This window comes from Phodopus roborovskii, unplaced genomic scaffold (genome assembly GCF_943737965.1).
Source record: "Phodopus roborovskii unplaced genomic scaffold, PHOROB, whole genome shotgun sequence".
Lineage (NCBI taxonomy): Eukaryota > Metazoa > Chordata > Mammalia > Rodentia > Cricetidae > Phodopus > Phodopus roborovskii.
In genome coordinates this window covers 544-26,882 of record NW_026125221.1, presented here as the reverse complement: position 1 = coordinate 26,882, position 26,339 = coordinate 544, and the positions used below count along the sequence as shown (strand labels likewise).

The window sequence follows — 26,339 nt, the reverse complement described above, 5'->3', positions numbered from 1 at the left end:
AATATGGGAGCAGGAATATGACTATATTAAAACATCTATGGAAATACTTTAAAGTCTTCATGCCATATCCATAAGACAGTACATCACATATGGACATGTAAAAATTATTCAGAACCCAATTTCTCCAGTTGGGTAATCCATCACTTCTAACATTTACATATTTTGTAGAGAAATATATACATCTGAAGAACAAACTTCAAGTTATAATAAAATATATAAACTATTGAAGAATAAAAATCTTATATGAAATAATTAAGCAGATGAATGAGATGCAATGGAATTGGGCATCAGAAATGTAAAGTACCTTAGGAAGAATTTGGTAAAAAAAAAATGTTCAAATGTTTACCTGAAATATGTGTTGAAATAATACTTATTTTAACCTTGTCTCCTTGTCTAAGAGCTAAAGCTATGGTTTTTTTCTGTGATGATCATCCTTTCATACAATTTTTCAAGCACAATTATTGAAGCGCTTGTCTCTTTGAGCATAAGACACAGAAATGTATTTGTTTAAATAGTAAAGGCAAATGTTCAAAACTGTCATCCTTCCATCCACTGTTTCAAAACCAATTATTCACTTAATTACTATAAAAAATTGTGGCTATTTGAATGTGTAGGAAATGGAAACAGGAGTGGGAGAAATGACAAGGACGAGACACAAAGCTTCAGAAAATAACAAAACAATATTAGAATTCTAACAAAAATTCAGAACTTGGTTGTAGCTAAACATGATATTTACAAAATCAAATGCAAAATAATCAATACCTTTTGTTTTCTAAGACCATATCATTCTGAGCACTCAATTCCAAAGGAAATTAAACATGGAAAATAAATACTACTAGTTCATTCAGAGGTTAGATTTCTTTCCAATTTTTCTTTGAAAAAAGCTTGCAGGTGTATTTCCTCAGATCAGTAAGTGGATAGCAAATAGATAGCTACTATATTTGATATGAATCCAGAGAATTCATTTTAGTGTTAAAGAAAAATAATTCTCAGGTTCCCGATTGAACAGCAAGGACTGCACATGGGAAATCAAATGACTTTAGGAAAGAAAGAGGCACCTAGCCAAAACTATATTCATGCAATAAATTTGCCATGGAAGAGCAGATGCTACTACCAGTCAGCTGACGACAAAGCTTGAGTCAAACAGAAAATGTGAAAGGTAATTTGATAGTTCATGAAATTAAAAAGCTCACTTTAAATACTGTTTCAGCTATACATCAAAAGTTTTATAATTTGAACAACTATAAATATAAGGTAGAAAAATGCTCACCTGGACCATATACCTACAGCACCTGCTTTAGCTGTAACCCCTTTTAAATTTTTATAATCTTTTTTATGAATTAATTTTTATATAATTACAATATGGGAATGTAGTTGGTTGATTTTACCATTTGAGCTCATAAAAATAACCAAAACGCTGAATTTATATTAACCATATAAATGATGTAATATCTTCTAATTTGAGTTGTCACAAGTATGTATCTGGAAATGTTTAAAGAACACGAAGACATCATGGGCACATATATTGCCTTGTCACACTTTCTAGAAGCCTAAAAATATAGGCTGGATATATGGCTCAGGGTAAGAGGACATGCTCCAGCAGATCTTAGTTTGTTTCCCAGTACTCTAGCCAGAATACGCATAACTGTCTGGAACCCCAGCTCTAGGGGATCAGCTGCCTGCTTCTGGCCTCTATGAGTACCTGCACTCTCATGCACATACCCAAACACAGTCACACATACACACATTAATATGGAAATGAGATTTAAAAGAACACTAGCATGTGATTTCTAACATTGACAGATCAAGAAATATTAGTGAACATTTTCACATAAATGAACATGTTATTAGAAAACACAAAATTTGGGAGCAGTGAAAGAAGAAACATGAATACTTTTCATATGTTAAATTCATGGTTATTAATAAATAAACTTTGAAATTAAGAAACAGACATGCTCCAGGCATGGTATGGAATGCCTTTAATCCCAGAATTCAGGATACAAAGACAGATGGATCTTTAAATTCAAGGCCATCCTCATCTATAGAGTACAGAGGAAGTTCCAGGACAGTCAGGTGTATACAGAAAAACTCTGTTTCAAAAAGCAAACAAAACAAACCAAAAACAAAAACAAAACAAAAAACAAGGGTGGGGGGAGGAAGAGACATGTATTTTTACTATGAAAAATTCAAAGTTAAGCAACAATTTTTTAAAGTTGTCACTAGCTTTTCTTTCTTAGTTTCAAAATTCAGCATATTATAGAATATTAATAGCCTCCTCTTTTGTTATGTGGTTTCCCTCCTGCCTGGCCCCCATCCTCCTAGCATAGGCTTCTGTCTGCATTCATGAAGTGTTTACTCTGTTACCTTATTACTTTTACTATTCCCCCCATTAAGATCTCTTTGTCTTGGCAACAGCCTGGGTTGTTTGGGGATTTCCATGGGACCCCTTTGGCAAAAAAAACCTCAAATAGATATAATCCAGTCCCTGAACTGGAAGTTTTGTTTGGTGACAAGAGATGGCCATCTCCCCCATTATAAGGAGATTTCATTAGGACCGCCTTCGTATATATTAGGAAGTTCCCACTGCACTAAGTTTCCATGCGACCTTCCAAACACACCTCTGGCTTTAATTAAGGACCATTCTGATGGGAGATATTTTTCTGTATATATGTTTTTCTTATTGGTTGTTAAATAAAACATTTATAGGCTAGTAGCCAGGCAGGAAGTATAGGCAAGGCTACTAGAGAGTTCTGGAAAGAGGAAGGCCGAGAGAGGCCCCAAGAGAGAAGCCATGCTACCAAAGGAGTAAGAGGCTAGATTATGAGTAAGCCACAACATTGTGACAATAACAGCTTAATAGAAATGGGTTAATAATTAAGAGAGAGTTGACCAGTAAGAAGCATAAGCTAGGCTTTGCAGACGCCGCTGTCCCTTGCCGCTTCTTCCTGCAGCCATGGTCAACCCCACCGTGTTCTTCCACATCACGGCCAATGGTGAGCCCCTGGGCCATGTCTCCTTTGAGCTATTTGCAGACAAGGTTCCAAAGACAACAGAAGACTTTCGTGCTCTGAGCACTGGAGAGAAAGGATTTGGATACAAGGGTTCCTCCTTTCACAGAATTATCCCTGGATTCATGTGCCAGGGTGGTGACTTCAACGCCATAACGGCACTGGCGGCCGGTCCATTTACGGAGAGAAATTTGAGGATGAGAACTTCATCCTGAAGCATACAGGTCCTGGCATCTTGTCCATGGCAAATGCTGGCCAAACACAAATGGTTCCCAGTTTTTTATCTGCACCGCCAAGAATGAGTGGATGGATGGCAAGCATGTGGTCTTTGGGAAGGTGAAAGAAGGCATGGGCATTGTGGAAGCCATGGAGCGTTTCGGGTCCAAGAACGGCAAGACCAGCAAGAAGATCACCATTTCCGACTGTGGACAACTCTAATTCTTTTGACTTGCAGGCTTCTTACCCACCAGACCATTCCTTCTGTAGCTCAGGAGAGCATCCCCCACCCCATCTGCTCGCAATGCCCTGTAATCTCTGCTCTCACTGAAATTGTTTGGGTTCCATATTTTCCTCATTCCCCTCCAAGTCTAGCTGGATTGCAGAGTTAAGTTTGTGATTATGAATAAAAACTAAGTAAGAAAAAAAAAGAAGCATAAGCTATAGGGCAAAAATTTAATAATTAATATTGCATCTGTGTGTTTATTTAGGGCTAAATGGCTACGGGACCAGGTAGAACAGAAACCTCCATCTTTGCCACTCCAGAAGATAGAGCCTATACCTAATACTTCTTGGGTGAGCAAGAACCAGACACTAGATAGATAAGAAACCTATTGTAAAACCAAATTTTATACCTTTAAAATATTAAAAGTAGTGAGAAAATGACCCCCCAATCATATGCCGCAGTACTCATAGATGAGTACTTTCTTCAGCCATCATCAGAGAAGCTTCCTTCTGAAGTAGATGGGAACAAATACAGAGACCCACAGTCAGGCATTACATATAAAGAGAGACCTAGGAACACACAGCTATAAATGGAGCTCAGGGAATCCTGCATCAGAGAAGGCAGAAAGAGTGTAAGAACCAGAGGGGATGAAGAACCCCAGGAGAACAAGGCCTTATACATCAAGATGATCAAAACTCATACAAACTCACAGAAACTGAAGCAGCAAACACAGGGCCTACATGGGTCTGCACCAGGTCCTCTGGGTATACATTATGGCTTCTAGTTCAGTGTTTGTTTTTTTATGGGACTTCTGAGACTATGAATGAGTGGGTCTCTGATATTTGTGGCTTTATTTTGAGGTTTTTTTCTTTCTGTTGGGTTACTTTGTCCTACTTCAATGTGATGTTTTCTATTTTATCTTATATTTATTTTACATATTTCGATTTTATTTCTTAGAAGCTTGTTCTTTTCCAACGAGAGACAGAGGGGGAGGGGAAAGGGAAGCTGGGAGAAGTAGAGGAAAAGAAAACTATAATCAGGATATAGTGTATGAGAAAAGAATCTGTTTTCGATAAAGGAAAGAAAAATGCAAAGGCTGAAACTAAAAGGAGAGGAGAGAGACACACAGAGAGAATCTTGTGTTTCACATCATGTGCCTATCATTTTGTTTTATAATGCAGCCATTTTATACATGCACTCAGCATTTAAGTTAAAGTTTGCATTAAATCTTTAGAAGTGCTGCAGGAAACCACATGGGATAGAAAGTTATAGATGACACTGAAGAATAGAATTGATGAAACAGAGTTAGTAAGGCCTACTAATTAATCTGAGATGTCAGTTTCCTGCACCAGCATTAAAATCAGGTCATCTAAAGCAAGTGCTGCTAGAATTCAGTGCTTCACTATTAAAAACAAGTATTTGCTGACATATTTTCTCCAACTAAAATTTTTAGTAAACAAAGGAAAATATTAACTTTAATTAAACATAATAAACCAAGACAAGATCATTCTTAAATATTTATTAAGAAATAAGAGTTTCTGGGCTGGTGAGATGGCTGTGTGGATTAAAGGAGTTTGCTCCCAAGACTGTGACCGATTGAACATGGTAGAAAGAGAGAACTGAATTCCACAAATAGTCCTCTGAGCTCTATATTTATGCCACGACACACTTGTGTATATATATACATATGTACATTTTGTGTACAAAATAATTAAATGGAATAAAATATTATTAAAAATTAAAAAAGAAGTAAAAGTAAGGAATATACAAATGAGTAACATTAAATGGACTCAACAGGTTGCACTTAGGGATATATACATATATACAAATACATATATCATGCATTAATAGTTGATGAAAAAAGAAGACATAAATCTGAGGAGGAACAGGAACAGGGAGTTATCTATTGAAGGGTTTGGAGGTAGGAAATAGAAAAGATTGTACTCAAAATGTAACCTCGAAAATAAACAAGTAATCTCTTTTCTTTTCTCATGGTTCAATTTCTAGTTTCATGACTCAAGCTTTCCAACAAAATTGTAAAAATTAAAATATATATAGTATTTGTCTTTTGGAGCCTATATTTCTAGATCTATTAAGTTTTCCACAAATGTTATGATTTAATTTTCCTCCATTGCTTCATAAAATTCTGTTCTTTATGTGAGTCACATTTTTATTATTCATTAACCTGTTGATATACATCTAGTATGGTTCCATTTCCTGGATATTGTGAATACACTGGCAATGATACATGAGCATCTCTGTGATAAGACAAAGTCATTTGGCATATAACCAAGAGTAGTACAGTTAGATAACATTTTCAGGTTTTTGAAAAACTTCCACAGGGATACAGGACACTGGATATCCATTTCCAACCCCACTTCAGTGATAAGCACTTCCCCAACACCCCATATCTTTGCTACCACTTATTGTCATTTGTTTTCTTAATTGGGGTGAGATGGAATCTCATGTTACTTTGATTTGCATTTAGGTTTCCCTATGGGTTTGAGGGAATGTTTTTGTCTAATATGATGATTTTTAAGGGACACAACTTAAGAAACTTTGGCATACAGTTTTTTTTGTTTTACATATCTCAGTTTGCGTGAACATCTTTCTATGTGTGTATAATATGAAATTTTGGTTTTATATCAAATACTCCTCCCAGAAAGAGGACATTTAATTTTGAGTTAGAAAATAAATTTAGGAATAACTAATGAGATCCTGGGTTATCAAAATTTTTAAAAAAATAGATGAATTTAAAGTTGTATGTAATTGTGGAAGTATTAATGTTGAGTGCTAGTTAAGGGCTCATGTGTTTGGAGGCATGGCCATTTGGACGCATTAAGAACTTTAAGAGATGGAGTCTAGTGGCAAGGATTCATGTCCCTGGGGGGACTGTCCTTGAAGCAGGGATCATGGGTTATGTGCTCCTCTCCTCATTGGCTTCTTCTCTTTGTTTTAGGATAAAAGTGTCTTTTCTCTGCCATGTATTCCCACCATAGTGTTCTGCTCCACTATAGGCCTAAGCAGCAAAGCCAGAAGCAAGCTAGGCTTGGGCAGAAACTGAGGAAAGTATGAGCAGAAATAAAACTTTTCTAGACCTTTTGTTTATAACTTGAGTATGTCAAGTATTATGTTATAATAATAAAAGCTAATAAAGTTATATTATTGAACATTGCAAACAAGATACTTTTAGTATAGTCCTCAAATATATTTAAGAAACTTGTTATTAAACAAAGGGTAGTCTTTCCTAATGTTGAAGATTATGTTAGTACTTAGACTATTTATAGAATTTCATTATATATTGCATATAATAATGCTTTGTTTTAATCCATGATCAGATTTCAATTTTAAACTGTAAATAATCTGTAAATAATCTAGGCATATTCCATTTCACCCAAATCTAGAAAACAAATGATAGTAAATTGTAGCAAAGATATGTATAAAGAATATCCCTTATCATTGCAACTGGGAACGGAAACTAATACATCCAGTATCCTATAACACTATAGCAGGTTTTTTAAAATATTTAATCTATAAATAATATAGGCATATGTCCTCCAAATGGATCAACATTATAAGATATAGTTTATAGTAACACCATTTATAGACAATGACAGTTACCTATATGTCAGGGGTGAACAGCTCACTTATAAACACAGTAACAAAACATCAATATCAACAAAAATGATGCTGTTTTCCAGATTCTGTGGCTAATTTATCATTCTTGGTAAGGTTTTTGAAAAAGTGAGAAGCACTGTGGAGTCTAATATTTTATCAGATTTTTCTATTGTCTTTATTACCTGGCAACTTCTCAGCTATGAGTGACAGGTAAAGATGGCTGTTGCTTTTAAGTCCTTTAATGTCATGAAATACTAAAATTCACTTTGTTAAATACCATCATTGGTCACTTTGTTCACATTGAAATTCCTTTCAGGAATCTTCCCTTGAGTTTTAAAAAAAAAAAACTAATGAATGAGTTATGAGATGTTTGACTCAACTATGTTGATCAATGTGATCACTACTCTAAAAGATATTTCTCAAATACTACTCACATCTGTGCATCAACCCCCCTCTCCCATGATAAATGGTGAGTATCTCAGAGAAGATTTTCCACATTCATTGTCTAGAATTATTTATAAAAATGTTTCAATTTTTGAAATGGAAAATTTTGTTGAGAAAAAAAAAATGTTACTTCTTATGAGAGAAAAAAGAAGGAAGAAAGAAAGAAGGATTGATGTAAAGCTTTTTGTTTCTGTAACAAAATACCCAAGATAAGCATTTTGAATTTTTTAGTTCATGTCTAGCTATAGCTATTGCTTGAGTCTTTTAGAACATGAGGTAGAAAGAAGTAGGTTTTCCACTCAGTATGACAAAGAAAGAAGGGATTTTTGTCTGTTTTAGTGTCACATGTGTTTGATTTTAAGTTTAGCTTATCATTTCCTCTGAAGCATCTCTAAGTTTCTTGACTTTAATGGATCAAAAATATGGTTGCCTGAAAATATTCATCATCAGTGAGGGTTTACAGCTATATACTGATTTCTTTATTGCCTCCTGGAGAAGATAGAACATAGTTAACATATGTGTCACCATGAGAGGAAGGAAAACTGTTATTCTGTACAATTTGTCCTAGTATGGAGAGGGCTAAATCACCCTTGGTTGGGAAAGCCATAGTACATGATGCTCACACAGCATTGAGCTAAGATCAGAGTTCCTATAATTTCTAATTCCTATAATTTCTAATAAGAATTTGACATAGTGGTTGGTGCTATAAAGGATACAAAGAAATATTTTCCTTATATAAATTCAAATTTGTGAGTGTAAACAAATGACAAAGTACCTTAGGGTGTATGATATATTTTCAAATAGTATATTCCTCAGAAAGGCATCCATAGACTCTTGGTTAGGTGAGGAGGTTCATGAACCCCATCCCACTATGGTTAGAATGATCTTGTGCAAGGCTTGATCTTGTTGTGCAAGTCTTATGTAAATAAGTATAGCTGCATGAGTTCATGAGTGTGATCATTCTGTCAACTCCAGAAGACATGCTTTGCTCCAGTTCTCCAGGACCTCTGGATCTTACAATCTTCCCTTTTCTTCTTTCACAATGATCTCTGAGCCTTGAACGGAGGGAATGTGATAAATATGTTACATTTGTGACTGAGTACAGCATAGACTACTGGTGGGGAGAAGGAGGGAGTGGGAGAATTGTAGGACATAGGTGATGTAAAGAGGGAAAGGGAAATAATAGGGAAATAGTCTTAAGTGAGGAAAAAGGATCTTCTTTTGAGACATGTGTTACAGTTTGGCCTCAAATATACTGCCATCCTTCCTCATTGAATGGAACATGAACTACTATGCCAAGTATTTCTTCAAGAAATGTCTATACTTGATATTCTCTTTCATTAACTGGTATCCGTGTAGACCAGCATGATCTATAGAAGAGAAAAACATCAAACATTCCCATGGAATAGGATGTGGGCAAGAAGCTATGTTTCACTCAACTCAGAAGGAATGCAGTGATGGAATACCACCGTCACAGGCAAAATATAGAGATGATCTCATTAATAGTTATAGCAAGAGTTTGAGAGATGGCTGAGCAGTTAAGAGTACATCTGCTCTTACAGAGGTCTTGAGTTCATTTCCCAAAACCATGTTTGGTAGCTTAAATCACTTTAATTCTAGCTTCTGAGGCATCTGGACCCTGGGCTCTGTGGTAACCTGCATTCACACACACATGCATGCTAAGTGGATGTTTATATTTGTTTGCCTCACTAAAGATATTGCTTGTGGAACAGTAGCTGTCAGTATTTTTACTAGATGAATAAATTTATGTTAGCCTGCTAATATAGCACTAACTAAATAAGTGAGTGAACCAGTTCAATGCATCATTACTTTGGAACCACTGTTACTTTGGATGTGCTGTGTAGAATGATAGGGGATTCCAATTTTTTTATGGTTTAGTTTTCCTGTAATAATAGCCCCATTATGAGTGAGATGGCTCAGGAGATAAATGTACTTGCTACCAAGTCTGACAATCTGAGTTTGATTCCCAGAAGCCACATGGTGGAATGAGAGAACTGACTCCTACAAGTTGTTCACCAAACTCCACATATGTGTCAAGGAACACACATGTTTTCATAGTGAATACACACACCTTGGATATAGGCTGCCTTGAGGAGGGAGATCTTACACAAGGCAAGCTGGCTTATTGGGCTAAAAGCAGATTCTGGAAAGAGACTTTTTCTTAGAGTCAGAAGGAGTCAACATCTGAGGAAAGGGCTACTTTGATTGGCTTACTGGAATATTAGTGTTTTTGTTTCATTTCTATTACTGACACTGATAGCAACACGGGGGAGAAAGGGTTTATCTTGGTTCACACGTTGCAGTACATCATAGCAGGAAAGTCAAGCCTTCAGGAACTTGAAGGAGCTAGTCACAGCACACCAATGAAGCTGAATACATGTATGTTTCGTGCTCAGCTAGCTTTTACTGCTCTTGTACAGTCAAGAATGCAAAACCAGGAAATGGTGTTGTTCACCTCTAATTTAAGACTTTCAACATCAGTTACAGTACTCCAGACAATTATCCACAGATATACCATAGGACAGTCTGATCCAGAGGATCTCTCACTGAGATTATCTCCCCAGGAGATTCTAGGCTGTTTCAAGTTGACAATTAAAACCAGCCATCACACTCAACAGGTGGCAGAGGGTTTAGGAAATATTTAAAAGGGATTAATTATTCATGGAAATGAAAGAAAACATCCTCTCAGTTTATATGAAAGTACATAAAAGCTCATTATGTCTTAGTATAAAGTGTAAAATTTAAATCTTTTTAATATACACTTTAAGATGACAATGTAAACTTAAAGGATTACATTATTTTTAAGTACATCAAATCAAAATAATATGTCTAATTTTATTAAACATGAATAAAGTATAAAAAAGAAATACATTCATTAAAAAAATAAAGAGCACTTAAAATTAATCAAAGTTACTGCATTTTCCTTGAAGTTTTTAATTTTTTAATTTTTTTTTTTTTTTTTTTTTTTTTTTTTTGGTGTGCAGGTAGCTCAGTTTGGTCATGAACTCATTATGCAGGCAAAGGTGAGCCTGAACTTCAAGCATGCCTTCCTCCATTTTCCTGGTGCTGAGATTACAGGGCTGAACCACCACCACACTTTCTGAAGTGCTAGGGACTGAAGTCAGAACTTCATGCATGCTAGAGTTCTCTACCAACTCCACCAACACCCTTTTACTTACTTATTTCATATAGATGATTGACATGCAAAAACATCTTATATGTCACCAATATACATGTCTTGATGGATTTAAAGAGTACATTTATGATCTAGTCTTCACAATTAAACCACATACATAGCCACCATCCTAACATTTCCTTCTGCTTTCTTTTTAGTTTTATTTTTGTGATGAGAATGTTGAACATAATGTCTATCCTCTTAACAAAACTTTAGGTGCAATTAGCTGTGTGCTCAGTAGTGTGCAGTAGACCTCTAGCATTTATTTTGCATGACAGATAAGGTGTGAGCTTTAACTAATGCCTTTTTCCTGTTTACATACACATTCTCAGGTTGATTACAACTGAAGTGCTCATCTGTCACTGTTATTATTTAGATGAGAACTTAATACATTATTATACCTCTCTTTGCTCATTGAAGTTGTGCAGTCAGTGGTGTTAGTGAGACACTCTGTTTGAAAACAGATAGGATAATGTTATGGGTGACAAAGGCTTTGTCATGGCTATCTAAGATGAGTAAATGCACCCAAACTATAATAAGAGAATACAGAGACTGAGCTATTAATGGCAAAATGTGGATATTTAATACAAGCAAAATGTTTATAAGTAGGCATAGATAAATTAGGAGTTTTGGAGATGGCTCAGTGGGCAAAGTCCTATAGATCTAGAACCCACATCGACTCTGAGTATATCAGCACAAGGCCGAACTCAGTGCTTTGGGAATGGAAACAGAAGAATCCTGGCTGCTTACTGGCCAGTATATCCAAATTGTTGAGCTCCAGGTTAAATGAGAAACCCTGTTTCAAAAAAATAGTTGAAGAGTAGTCAAGAAAGATATCCATCATTGATCTCTGGCCTTCAAATGCATTTGCCATACATATACACCAGCGTGAACATGAACATAAACCCTCATGAACAAATACACATACCACACAGAAAAATACCTAATCTGTAATATTGAGAAGCAGAATACTTCAATCAAAACTAAACCTACTTTACATAATTAGAGAGCTTTCATATCTCTTGCTAAACATCTTGTAGTAGTCTAGACTGCTGATAGTAAATTTCAATTAATGAGACACTTATTGTGCCATATTAATGTAAGTGCAAGCCTTACCACCTGATCAGCTTTGTTTTTCACCTCTTATGTTGTTGATATCCAAGGCAATGATTTTAGAAAACTGCAATATGCAGAACAAATATTTTACAGTGGCTATCTGGGGATAGAGGAAAGTTTTTCCTGCAAGTCACTCAACACTACACATGCCAGAGAATTCACTCAGCAGTGGAAGATGCAGTGTTTAGAAGAGCTGTTACTGATGGAATAGATACAAGAGACTCTCAGGCATTGAACTTCTCAGTGGAGTTTTCCTTATAGTGCAAGCATAAGAATGTGGATATATTATTATCAGTATTAATTAAGTGAATAATAGATTCATTGTAGATGCATTCTAGAGACAGAGGCTGAAATGTGTTTCATATGAAATATGGAAGATTTTTCATGAAATGCATTATCGATCATTTGAACAACAATGACAGCTGTAAATGCTCTCTGGTACTTCCAATTTTGAAATATTGGTATGCCACTTGTAAATTTGTCTATCACTTACATTCCAGGAATGACTTCCTTTATGTAGATGATTTTATTTGTTACACTGAGGAAAAAGGCTAATTTACTTTCTGCCATTTTAAAATTTGCTTTTCAGCTCAATATACCTAGATGTATTTGACTCAATTCTTCTGCAAAATTAACAAAGTTAATTAGTGTTTGAGTGAAATCTGCAGTCTTCCTCTACAATTAAGTGTTTTATTTTTCCTGAAAATTTTCACTGAGTATATAAAAGTGTTTTTAAACAGTCAGCTTCCCATATTTGTTTTTATTTTTTTCATTTTCTTTACATATATATGTATGTATATATGTATGTATGTATGTATGTGTGTGTGTATATTATAAATCATCTTATTTTACATATCCATCACAGTTCCCTCTCCCTCCCATTCTCCCAAGCCACCCAACAGCTCCCCTTCACATCCCCCATTCATGCCCCAGGGAGGGTGAGAATATCCATGAGGGGTCATCAAAATCTGTCAAGTTATTTGGGGTAGGACCTAGACTCTCCCCCATGTGTCTAGGCTGAAAGAATATCCGCTCATAGGAAATGGGCTCCCGAAGTCCATTCATGCACGAGGGATACATCCTTGTTCCACTGCCAGAGGCCCCATAGACTGCCTAGTCCTTCTTGCTGACACCCCATCTTCATGAGGTCTGGTTCGGTCCTATGTTGATTCCCCAGCTATCAGAATGGGGTCCTAGTTCATGCTTGCTCAGGTCAGCTGGTTCTGTGGGTTTTCCCAGTGTGGTCTTGACCCCTTTGTTCGTCCTCCTCCCCTCTGAAACAGTGCTTAGCTGTGGATCTCTGCTTCTGTTTTCATCAGCTACTGGATAAAGGATCTAAGATGGCATTTAAGGTAATCATCATTCTCATTATAGGGGAAGGGCATTTAAGGTAGCCTCTCCACTATTGCTTAGATTCTTAGTTGGGGTCATCCTTGGGGATCTCTGTACAATTCCATAGAGCCAGATTTCTCTTTAAACCTATGATAGCTCCCTCTATTAATGCTCTCCTCTATTCATCTCTCCACTGGATCTTCCTGATCCCTCTTCTTTCCTTTTTCTCCTCCCTTCCTCCCACCAAGTTCCCAATTTGTCATGGGTTCTTGATGGGAGATGTCATTCTGTAAATATGTTTCTCTGTAAATATGGTTAATGAATAAAGCACTGTTGGCCAATAGGAAAGTAAGATAGGAGGGACTAGGAGACAAGGAGGAAAGAGGAAGTAGTAAGGAGGAGTCAAGATGGAGAGTCTGGAGAGAGCAGAACCGCCAGCGGCCTCTCCCTGGTAAGATAAGACCACGTGGAAATACATAGAAATGGTTTAATTATTAAGACAGAGCTAGCTGATAAGAAACTAGTACCTGACCAACAGCATTATATCATGTACAGAGTCTCAGTGCGTTAATTGGGGCTGATGCGGCAGGACAAGACCGGCGGCAGTGGGAGGAAAAACCTTACTCCTTACATATGGCGCCCACTTGGCTAATAAGAACTTCAACTTAAAATTTAACAAAAGCTTAGAAAAGGGTTTAGGAAACAAAAGAACAGAGACAAGCAAGGTTTCTTGGTAGCAACATTTTTCTCGGTTGGATTCTGCTTTGGGAGAGACAAAAAGATATTTGTGCTTCTCCTTAAGGGAAGTTTCCTGACTCAGCATAAGCAGCAAAACAAAACAAACAAACAAAAAACAAAACAAAACAAAAACGCATGGCTTTAAAAAAGCACTGCTAAAAATTTATTGGTGTGTACGAGAGCTGGCAATGGCAGTGACCACATCTCCAAGCCAGCAACATGATGCTGGATGGCCCGAACAAACCAAGGCGGTGAGCATAGCTCTCACTGCAGGCAGTAAAGGTACCCGCCGCCATCTTTGATAAACCCTGACAGAAACAACTATAACTTTCATTTTAACAATGTTGTTGTTTACCAGATAAAAGATTCATGACCAGAAAAAGATAAAGATTTATAGTAAACATAGATCAAACACCCATACATAAACACTGAGTCGAACTAGAACCCAGATGGATAGGACAAGACCATGCAGCAGAAACACATACAGACAGCTTACCTGAACAAGGAGGAGCTAACGGCCACGAGACTGATAGCTGGGAAGCCAGCATGGGATTGACTCAGGCCCCCTGAATATGGGTCTCAGCCAGAAGGACTGAGCAGTCTGAGAGACCTCAGACAGTGGAGCCAGGATGTATCCCTGGTACACAAAAGGACTCTGGGAACATATCCCCCATGGAGGGATAACTGCCTTAATCTAGAGACAGGAGAGAAGCCCTAGTCCCTACTTCACATGACCTGTCAGATGTACATGACCCCAACTGGATGGCATTCCCCTACATATGGAATTGAGGTGGGGGAATGGGAGGGGAGGGTGGTTAGAGTACATGTGAGAGGGCAGAGAGGGTAAAAGGGAGGAAAGGAGGGAGGGAGAGGGAACTGGGATCAGCATGTAAAATAATAAATTAAATTTAAAAAAAAATGCTTTGACTCCAAAATTTAAGTTGAAGGACAAGTTACTGGGGAAAAGGATTTCTATTTTTGTTTCCACAAAAAATGAAAAAGATATGGATTCCTTCCAGACTAATGTGGTTTGATCATGCCAGACCGCTTGAAACAGAGTACAAGGTGATCCTACATTCAAAACAGCTGGACAAAGCAGCCTTACAGACTACAGCCAGGATTTCTGAATCTTCTTCGAATCCCCCATGACAGCGCCCCTTACCAGCAGGAAGTAGTTTGGAAAGAACAACGCCCAAATTCCCAAATATTGTGTATAAATGTTTGTTTTCATTTAATTGGACTTTGTTATATAAAATAAATTTAAAAAAAAGAAAAAAAAAGAGAAATAAATTCACCTATTACATTCAAAAAAAGAAAAGAAAAAGTGCTAATGGTTTACAGTGTGTTCTAAAATATATGAAGGCTTGGGAGAGAAAAGATAAAATGGTTTAAAAAATAGAATAAAGACAGAGAACAGCTGGGTGTGGTGGCACAGGTCTTTAATCCCAGCACTTGGGAGACAGAGGCAAGCAGATCTCTGTGATTACAAAGTAAACCAGGCATGCAGAGTAAATTCCAGGACAGATAAGAGTTACACAGAGAAACCCTGTATCAAAAAATGAAAAAATAGAAAGAAAAAAAATACAGAGTAATAAAAATCCCACATAAAGATGTAAAGCACAGGAAAACTGTGGATACTATAAGCTATTCTGTTGTCTTCTAATTGTTTGACTGCTGAGGAAATAACAACAACTGATAAAGGAAATACCGCTGGGTTAATTCAATTTATATATTTTAAAAGTACTTTAACTTCAAAATTTAAGTCTAAGGACAAGTTACTGGTGAAAAGGATTCCTATTTTTGTTTCCAGAAAATTAAAAGCTATGGATTCCTTCCAGACCCATGTGGTTTGATCAGGACAGACCCCTGAAACAGAGTCATAGGTGATCCAACATTCAAAACAGTTGGGACATAGCAGCCTTGGAGACTACAGCCAGGATTTCTGTGTATCCTTAGGATCCCCCATGAAAGCACCTTTTACCAGAAGGAAGTAGTTTGGAAAAAACAATGCCCAAATTCCCAAATATTGTTTATAAATGTTTGTTTTCATTTAAATAGCCTTGTTTATAAATGGTTAATGATCACAACCAATAACTTTTTAAAGGTAAAAAGGGAATTATGGTATAGATATGAATTGTTTTGAAATGGATTTTCATTTATTGATACAATTTAAGGTCAATTTTGTGATGTGTATATTTCTCCTTTTGTTTAGGTGTTGTGTTTGTATAGCTCATTTAGAAAAATAATGTATAATTTAGTACAGATTTTAGATAGTAACCTATGATAGTCAAAGCTTAGAGTTAAGTTAGTTAGGTTTTTCAAGATACACAGAGATATATTTGAGATAAATAGACATTCTTCAAACCTTCCAAAGACCTACAGAATATGGCATTTAAAATAGTTTAGGTTTTTCTTGACAATAAGGCACAAATGTTCCTGGCAACACCCCATGTGTCAGAAAGGACATCGAATAAGGCATTATGAAGTTTGGCTTCAATATGGCAAGACTAGACGTTTGGGCAAGATACTGCTCTTGTCTGGACTCTTTGACTTTATACTGTATAAGCTGGACATGCAGGACCCACAGGAAAGTGACTGCTGATTCAAGATGGACATTGCTACAGAGTTCCTGCTTCATGGAAGAGTCTGCCAGACAGTCTGCAGGACACAGAGGAAAGTGACTGACAAACTGCCAATACAAGAAGACAGTTTAAAGTTTCCTGTTTGCTGAAGAGTCTGCCAGACACACTATGGCCTACAGGTTGAAGATGAAAGATTACAGAAGAGGTTCAGGTGACTTACAAGGCAAGATGTCTTTGTCATTTCTAGAGTTTATATGTTATCCTGTGGTCTTTGAGAGAGTTGAAGTCAAATAGTTATGGTTATAGTTTTCCTTAGTTAGGATTAAAGATAAGATACATATAGGATTTTAGACTCACAAAGATACAATAGATGATGGAATATTTTCTTAAATCTTACTAAATGTTAATGGACTAAACATTGTTAACTGTGATTCTTACTTGATAAGTGTTGTGTTATATATTTTGCTATGTTATGGTTAAAACCCTTCTTTTTATTTAGACAGAAAAGAGGAGATGATGGGAGATGTCATTCTGTAAATATTTTTTTCTGTAAATGTGGTTAATGAATAAAGCACTGTTGGCTAATAGGAAAGCAAGATAGGAGGGACTAGGAGACAAGGAGGAAAGAGGAAGCAGTAAGGAGGTGTCAAGATGGAGAGTCTGGAGAGGGCAGAACTGCCAGCGGCCCTCTCCCCGGTAAGATAAGACCACGTTGAAATACATAGAAATGGGTTAATAATTAAGACAGTGCTAGCTGATAAGAGACTAGTACTTGGTTAACAGCATTATATCAAATACAGAGTCTTGGTGTGTTAATTGGGGCTGATACGGTGGTAGGACAAGACTGGCAGCGGGAGGAAAATACTCCTTACAGGTTCTTGTCCCTCTCCCCTTCATTGGAGTTTATAAGAATGTAAGGAAAAATGCTTGCACTGTTGAGGAATGGGTCTCTGTGGGTTCTTGCTGTGGAATCTTCTGTGTGGGCAGATCTGTATATCTAAGTTAAGCCAGATGAGAGGTCAGAGGGGCAGGGGCAAGAGAAAATGGCTTATCAGGGAGGTTATGTTCACCATTCTTCTTGTACTAACTCAAAAACAAACATTCAAATGTTATAATCTACTTCTATAAATGGGACCTCTGAGAAAATGCTTCAAATATTTATATTTGACAGTCTCTCAGATCTGCTAATATAACTGATTTTTCTATCTTGTTGTTTCTTTCTTTGACTGATTGATACAAAATTTTGTGTAATAGAAAATTTCAAGACATCTCTTTTGTAAATGTAACTTTGCCTTTTGAATTTATGGTAAAACAGTTGGAAAAATAAATTATGACAATAGCCAGAAACAGATTTAATTTTTATTTAAAAGGCTTGACTACTTCTAATTAACATTAAACAGATGGATATGTGTATGCATACAATATTAAATAGTCCAATACAATTAACTATATTTTATGAAATTATGTCATTTTGATATATTCATGATGAACAGAAGACAGACATTGGAATAAAACTTCATAAATAATCTCATTTTTTCTTTGAATAAGTATTTCCTAGCCAAAAATAAAGTATGACTCTAAACTTCACAAAATCTGGGCAGTTTATTCCATGTAGCCAAGTAGTCAGAGCGCTGCTGAAAAGCACCTGTGAGTTTGACCCAGTAAGCAGGTCCTTGGTTGTATTATGCAGTGTTAGCTCAGGACCTTTGCTGGGACAGATTTGTTTTTTCCCATGAAAACATGAATTTAAAAATTGAGACAGTAGTAAAGAAATGAACAAGTTCATTTTCTTGTCCTGAAACAACATACCTGACAAAAATAAACTTGAGCAAGGAGAGGTGTAAATGGAGGTTTCTCTGTCCCAGCCAGTCCCACAGCTGCTTTTATGTAATCACTCAGAGGCTTAATATTAATTACAAAACATTTGGCCTATAGCTCAGGGCTATTACTAACTAACTCTTATATTTAAGTTAACCCATTTCTATTTATTTTTGTTTTGCCACATTGCCATGGCTTTACCAGTTTTCTGGCATCTTGTTTTCTTGGGTGGCTAGCTTATTTCTCTCTCTTACTCTGCCCTTCTTTCTGTATCTCACATTTGGTTTTCCTGCCTAACCTTATTCTTCCTTGCTATAAGCCAAAGAAGTTTCTTTATTAACCAATGAGAGGAATACACTCGCAGCATACAGAAAGATTATCCCACAGCAGAGAGGTTTAATTGTCTCATTATTGGAGAGATAAAGTCCACTGTGGCATAAAAAAACCATGGCAAGAGTGGCTTCAGTGACTATGTGTGTGGCAACTGGTTTTCACATCTCATTAGACCAGGGATGAATCACCTACCAAGAGATGCAGCTTGACTGCATACCTTAAGACACAGATCCCAAAGATGTATTTAGTCCTACAAGCTAGATCTCACCTCCCCAGGGTCCCACCACATCAACAAATGGTGCTACTACTTGGGAACTAATTATTCAAACACACAAACCTACAAGGGATATCACATTCAAACCTTGCCATGAACTTTCATGGCAACTAAAAAAAAATGTGACAAATCTCTTTTGGATACATATTTGTTTTATACATATTTGATTTGCCTGAAATTAATCAGTATTAGATTTTTCTATTTACTAATCAGAAGTTTACTAGAAGTTGTCTATTTCTTGAAAGAACTGGAGTAATTTTTGGTAACTCTGTTTTTTAGGAAGCTGGTTTGATGAAAGTTTAAGGGAACATAAAGCTTGGTAACAATACTCTGGAAATCTCACAACCTTTCCTCTTCACATTATCTTGTCAGAACTGTAAGGTTAACATACATTTGACACAGGCCCGATGCCAGATAATGCAGGAAGCTTCAAGGGCTTCCCATCCCTTTTATCATTCTGCACAGGGAACAGGACACATTGGTGATGTGTCTTTTCATAACAGTCATGACAGGAATTGGGAAAATTGTTCATAAATCTTATTTCAATTTTCTCTTTAACAACCATTTCACCTCTCAGCTTAGGGAATCCCTTTCACAGCTCAGGTTATTACAAAATATCATGTCCATCCCCTACTTTGCACCACAGCCTAGAGGCTGTGTCTGGTGGTTGCTGGGCTTTGCATCAAGAGTGACAATCCTCTGAGCAGAAAGGAATTCAGAGCCTGGAGAGCCTGCAGACCATTTCACCCTGACTCCTTTAATTCATGGTATTCATGCCCATTCTTAGCATCAACAAGAATATTATCTACCTATAGCTTCTTCAACAGCCTTGGCCATTAGCATTTTAATGAAGTCTTGAAAGTTCTTTAAGATGTCTGTTTCTATAACTAGGCCATAGAAAGAGTTTCATGCTCCTATTTTCTAGCATGCTCCTGAGAATACAGAATATAAAATAGATGGTTGTTTTAGTATGTTAATAGACCAAGTGCAGATTTGTAATAAAAAGTTGCGAATGCCAGTGGGAGAGCTAAGTGAGTATCTGAAACTAGGAATGGAAATAAAATGATTCAAAGCTTGGGCAGCAACTTGTTCCACCAAGTGCCTATTACCCTGTGCCACAGGAGGTGGAGAGTGACAGAGGGTGATAGAGTAATCTTGTGTCCCTCTCTGTAACTCCACACCACCAGTGATACATCTTCAATCGTTAAGCAATCTGGTTTAGAATCTAGTGATTTTGAGATTAAATAAGAACCAAAATAATCTTATTATAATGAAAAATAATTCAACAACATAGGTTTGCCAGCAGATATTGGAGTTCTGAAGGCCTACTTATATGAGTTCAAGAATGCATGGATAAATTGTGTGTTTTCCCAGTGCTGTGGATCTCTGTGAGTGAGAAGAATGAAGTGCAGTGAAGTCCTATGGTTGTATTTGATGATGAAAGAAATGAGCCAAAGGTGCTGAAACTGGGAAGAGGTTGCTATACATAAGGAGATTCGATTCACATGTCAGTTACAGAGCACTCTAAAGCAGACACTGTCTCTCTGGTCTTGTGTCTTTGGTCCAAAATGTCTACCACAGGCTTATGGTCTGAATCCTTGTTTTCAAGGGGATGATGGTGTTTGGGGAGTCTGTGGATGCTTGAGGAAGGTGGGCTTATCTGAATAGCAGCAGATCTATCTCCATGATTGGGACATTAAAGGTCATCCTCTCCCAAATTCTGCTTCCTGCTGGCTGTTATATGACTAGCTTCCTTCTCATGGTCCCATTGACTTACCACACTAACCTGAAATTTTTAGAAACAATGAGGCCAAACAAAAAACACCAGTTGGGCATTTTTCAGATATTTAGCTCACAGACACTCCTGGTGATTGTTCCTAAAAAAAATGTCTTTTCTTTCCTTCCACCTTACCTCACAGGCTTTGTTTATATCTTGAATTTTTTCACTTTTCCAGTTATTTCACCAAAAGCTTATATTTAACTAGTTATTTTCCATTTTCTTACCTTACAAGAACATAAATGTGGGGCTAGATGGACGGCTCAAGAGTCAGGAGCTTGTGTTGCTCTTGCAGAGAACATGGGTCCAATTCCCAACCTCAGAACCATTTGTACCTCCAGATCCAGCTTCAGCTCCAGGGAATTCAAGGTCCTTTATGTGGACACTGCATACTTACACATAGGCAAAATACTCTGTACAAAAGGTAAAATCTACTAAGTAGATTGTTGTATTTTTAAAATGAATTTCCTTAGAGTAGACAAACAGGATTTGAGAAAATAAATTATAACTACAAAATAAAAATACATTTATCTGCTTATTCTTTGCCTTAAAAAATCAGTCCTGTGTTCTCCTACCATATTAATAAGCTCCATGCCTTTCAAAGATACCTAAAATTGTCAACATATATGCTGACATTTTGGAAATCATTACCTTGTCTTGTGGCAATATAGTGCATTATGGAAGGGATTCAGGACAGAAGAAGTTAGAGCAGCTCATAGACAAGTGCAAAGAGGGGGAGTTGCAAGGTCCTGTGATCTTCAGGGGGCAGGGCTCAGCTTTCTTAAAACCTTGTTTGAAGTCAAGTGATAAGGCTCAATGAGAAGGTATTTGCTGCCAATCCAAGAACATAAATTCAATTCTAGGGAAGGGAACCCACATGGTAGAAGGAGAGAATAAATTCCCACAAGTTGTCCTCTGAATTCTACACATGCTTTGTCATGACAACACATCATATAAATAATAAATAAATAAATATTAAAATTTTTGTGTTAAAACACATTTTTTTACATGTCTTCCACTTATTGCTAATGCCACTGGAGAACTAACCTTTATAATTTTGGTTATGAGCCTAGACTTATTTAAAAGCTGAGCCATCTCTACATCCCAGAACTAGACTTTATATTTTAGTGCTTGGGTGACATTTCAGATCAAGCTATATAACAACATTTCAAAAATTATTTTATTTAATGTATACTTTTTGGCATGTGCAATGATTTGTCACAGAACTATACATTTCTCATGAGAATTATGACTGAATCAACTGGAACTCCAGTACTTGATGGCTGAGACAAATGGAAGCATTTATTACACTCAGCAAATTTTTTTTCAATATGCTAGTTTTCTGGTATTGGTAATTGTACAGAGTAAGGTTTTTTTCTGCCCACTGCTGGTCTTGTCCTGCCACCGCGCCAGCCCCAAGTAACACACTGAGACTCTGTATTTGATATAATGCTGTTGGCCAGGTACTAGTCTCTTATCGGCTAGCTCTGTCTTAATTATTAACCCATATTTATTAATCTCCACGTGGTCTTATCTTACCAGAGAGAGACCCCCACAGGCATTTTGCCTCTCCGTCTTCCATCTTGACTCCTCCCTACTCCTTCTTCTTTCCTCCTTGTCTCCTAGTTCTGCCTATCTTGCTTTCCTATTGGCCAACAGTGCTTTATTCATTAACCACATTTACAGAGAAACATGTTTACAGAATGACATCTCCCATCATCTCCTCTTTTCTGTCAAAATAAAAAGAAGGGCTTTAACCTTAACATAGCAAAATATATGACACAACAGTTATCAAATAAGAATCACAGTTAACACTATTTAGTCCATTAACATTTAGCAAGATTTAAGAAATATTCCATCATCTATCCTATCTTTGTGTCTAAAGTCTATGTAACTTATATTTAATCCTACCTAAGGAAAACTATAACCATAACCATTTGTGTTCAACTCCATCAAAGACCACAGAAGGATAATATATAAACTCAAGAAATGACAGAGACAACTCACTGCCTGGTAAGTCACCAGAAGTTCTGTAATCTTCCATTTTCAGCCCATAGGCCATAGTGTGTCTAGCAGACTCTTCAGCAAATTAAGAAACTTTAAACATCTTCTTGTATTGGCAGTTTGTCAGTCACTTTTCTCTGTGTCCTGCAGATTCTCTGGTAGACTCTTCCATGAAGCAGGAACTCTGTAGCAATGCCCATCTTGAATCAGCAGTCACTTTTCTGTGGGTCCTGCATGTCCAGTTTATGCAGCATAAAGTCAAACAGTCCAGAAAAGACTTGTCCAAATGGCTAGTTTTGCCATATTGGAAGTAAATTCCATAATGAGTTTCTTCAATGTCTATCTTCCTTTCTGATGCAGGTGGTGTTGCCAGGAGCAGTTATGTCTCACTGTCAAGAAAAACCATAAACTATTTTAAATGCCATATTCTGTAGGTCTTTGAAAGGTTTGAAGAACGCCTATCCATCTCAAATAAATCTCTATATATTTAGAAAACCTAATTCACCTAACTCTAAGTTTTGACTATCATAGGTAATTATCTATAATCTGTACTACATTATACATTACATTTCTAAATGAGCTATACAAACAAAGTACCTAAACGAGGAGAAATATACACATCACAAAATTGACCTTAAATTGTATCAATAAATGAAAATCCATTTCAAAACAAAGTATTCATATCTATACCATAATCCCCTTTTTACCTTTAAAAAAGAGATTGGTTGTGGTCATTAACTATTTATAACCAACCCCACTTAAATGAAAACAAACATTTATATACAATATTTGGGAATTTGGGCGTTGTTCTTTCCAAACTACTTTTTGTTGATAGGGGTCGTTGTTATGGGGATCCTAAGGAGACACAGATATCCTGGCTGTAGTCTGTAAGGCTGCTTTGTCCAAGCTTTTTTGAATGTTGGATAACCTGAGACACTGTTTTAGGTGGTCTGGCTTGATCAAACCTCATTAGTCTGGAAGGAATCCACAGCTTTTTATTTTCTTTGGAAACAAAAATTGAAATCCTTTTCCCCAGTAACTTGTCCTTGAATTTAAGTTATTGAGTCAAAGCATTTTTTTAAAATACATAAATTGAATTAATCTAGCAGCATTTGTTTTAACAGTTGTTGTTATTTCCTCAGCAGTCAATAGATACAAAGACAATATAACACCATGGAGTAACGAGATTTCTTTTGAGCTTTTTATCTTTACATGGTTTATTATTACTCTGTTTTTTTTTTTTTTGTATTTTTTTTATTTTTTGAGACAGGATTTCTCTGTGTAACTCTTATCTGTCCTGGAATTTACTCTGCATACCAGGTTTACTTTAAGAATTACAAGATATTTGCTTGCCTCTGTCTCGTGAATGCTGGGATTAAAGGCATATGCCACCATACCCAGTTTCTCTTTGGCTTTTTAAAACCATTTTATTCTTTTTTCTCCCAAGCCTACATATATTTTAGAACACACTGTAAACCTTTAGTGTTTTTTCTTAATGTGAATCTGTCTTTACTGTAAATCTTTCTTTTTGGAGCCATGAGTCTTTTATCTGGTAAACAACAACATTGCTAAAATTAAAGTCATAGTTGTTTTTGCCATGGTTTTATAAAGATGGCGGCGCATTTACTGCCAGCACTGAGAGCTATGCTCACTGTCTTGGGCTATGCTGCATCCAGCAGCATGTTGCTGGCTTGGAGATATGGTCATGCCATTGCCAGCTCTCACACACACGAATAAATTGTTAGCAGTGCTTTTTTGTTTTTTTTTTAAAGCCCTGCAGTTTTTTGCTGCTTATGCTGAGTCAGGAAGCCTCCCTTAAAGGAGCTGCACACAAATATATGTTTGTCTTTAGTAAAACAGGGCCCAACCAAGAAAAAGGTGCTACCAAAAAACCTTAGTTGTCTGCTACCAAAAAACCTTGCCTGTCTCTGTTCTTTTGTTTCTAAAACCCCCTTTTTAAGCCTTTGTTAAATTTTAAGTGGATGTCAGCTGCCAAAAACCTTGATTGTCTCTGTTATTTTATTTCTAAAAACCCTTTTTTTTAAGTTTCTGTTAAATTTTTAAGTGGAAGTTCTTATTAGCCACTTGGGCACCATATGTAACAGTATGGTTTTCGCCTGCTGCTGGTCTTGTCCCACCACCGTGCCAGCCCCAAGTAACACACTGAGACTCTGTATTTGATATAATGCTGTTGGTACTAGTTTCTTATCGGCTAGCTCTGTCTTAATTATTAACCCATGTTTATTAATCTCCACGTGGTCTTATCTTACCAGAAAGAGAGCCCGCAGGCGTTTTTCCTCTCCGTCTTCCATCTTGACTCCTACCTACTCCTTCCTCTTTCCTCCTTGTCTCCTAGTTCTGCCTATCTTGCTTTCCTATTGGCCAATAGTGCTTTATTCATTAACCAGTATGAGAAACATATTTACAGAATGACATCTCCCATCAGGTAATTTGCCATCAAGAGGAGTTATAATTCAAATTGTGTGTGTGTGTGTGTGTGTGTGTGTGTGTGTGTGTGTGTGTGTGATACAGGTGCATGAAGATACACAAGTGCTCATGTGTACACATAATTGAGTCAGAAGAAAACTTTATATTTCATTAAAAAATCTTCCAGTTTTTGCTTGAGAATGGAGTTTTTTCATTGCTCTGATTTTTGCCAAGTAGGCAAGGCTAGACGGATAGTAAGCTTCTAGTGTCCACACGTTTCCAACTACCATCTTACCACCACAAGATTACTCAAATGTCTCAATGCCCAGACATTTAGGTGGATTCCTAGGTTAGAAACTTGGTTCCCATTATTTGCAGTAAGAACCGAAGATGGAGTCATTTACACAACTATAGTTTAATCTTTCCAACTTATACTTAGCTATTATGTTTATAACCTTGAGAAAATAAGAATCAAAGAATTAAAAAGAATATGTTTGTTATAAAGTGGTACACATTTTATGTAATCTGTTGGAATGATGAAAACAGTATAGAATTTGAAATACTAAGAAAAAGTGGAAAGCCACATGGCACAGTCAGAGCAACAAGGAAACAAGAGCCTAAAATATTATGATCAAGAACCCAGGCATATCCACAGATCACTTATTTCCAAAATTAACAGATAAGGCTGAAAGTGGACTCTCCATCTTTGTCATAATTTCCAAATGGTAATTATATACAGAGGTCTCTTGGAAGTCACACATATAAAATATGTATCCATCAGGAATGTTTGACGTTTCTGCCATGCAGCCATGGCACACTATCAGAAAATGGAATAAAGAAATTGGAATGAATGCTAGAGGCCAAACCCATGTAAGTATGCTAAGTGTGTGTGTGCATGCACGCACACACACACGCGCACACACACACACACACACACACATACACAGGCAGGAGGGCACAGATGCGTGTACATGTGTATGGGCATTGCTGTGTAGAGCCTATCAAACAACTTTCAGTGTCACTTCATAAGCAAGATCTATAAGGTCTACAGTATTTTGAGAAACTGACCTACAACTCATTATGTAGGCTATGCTAGATGACCAATAAACCTCAGGAATCCACCTATATCTGTCTCCCCCAATTGCTGCAATTGGCAGTGAATGTCATGATACCCAGCTTGTATATATGTGTGCATATATGTACTTTGTTGACATATATTTGAGGCCTGAT

General features: G+C 36.7%; 1 pseudogene; it reads left to right on the top strand.

The window, feature by feature from the left end:
* Positions 1–2,926: 2,926 nt before the first annotated feature.
* Positions 2,927–3,653, top strand: LOC127227065 (peptidyl-prolyl cis-trans isomerase A-like; annotated as a pseudogene).
* Positions 3,654–26,339: the final 22,686 nt, after the last annotated feature.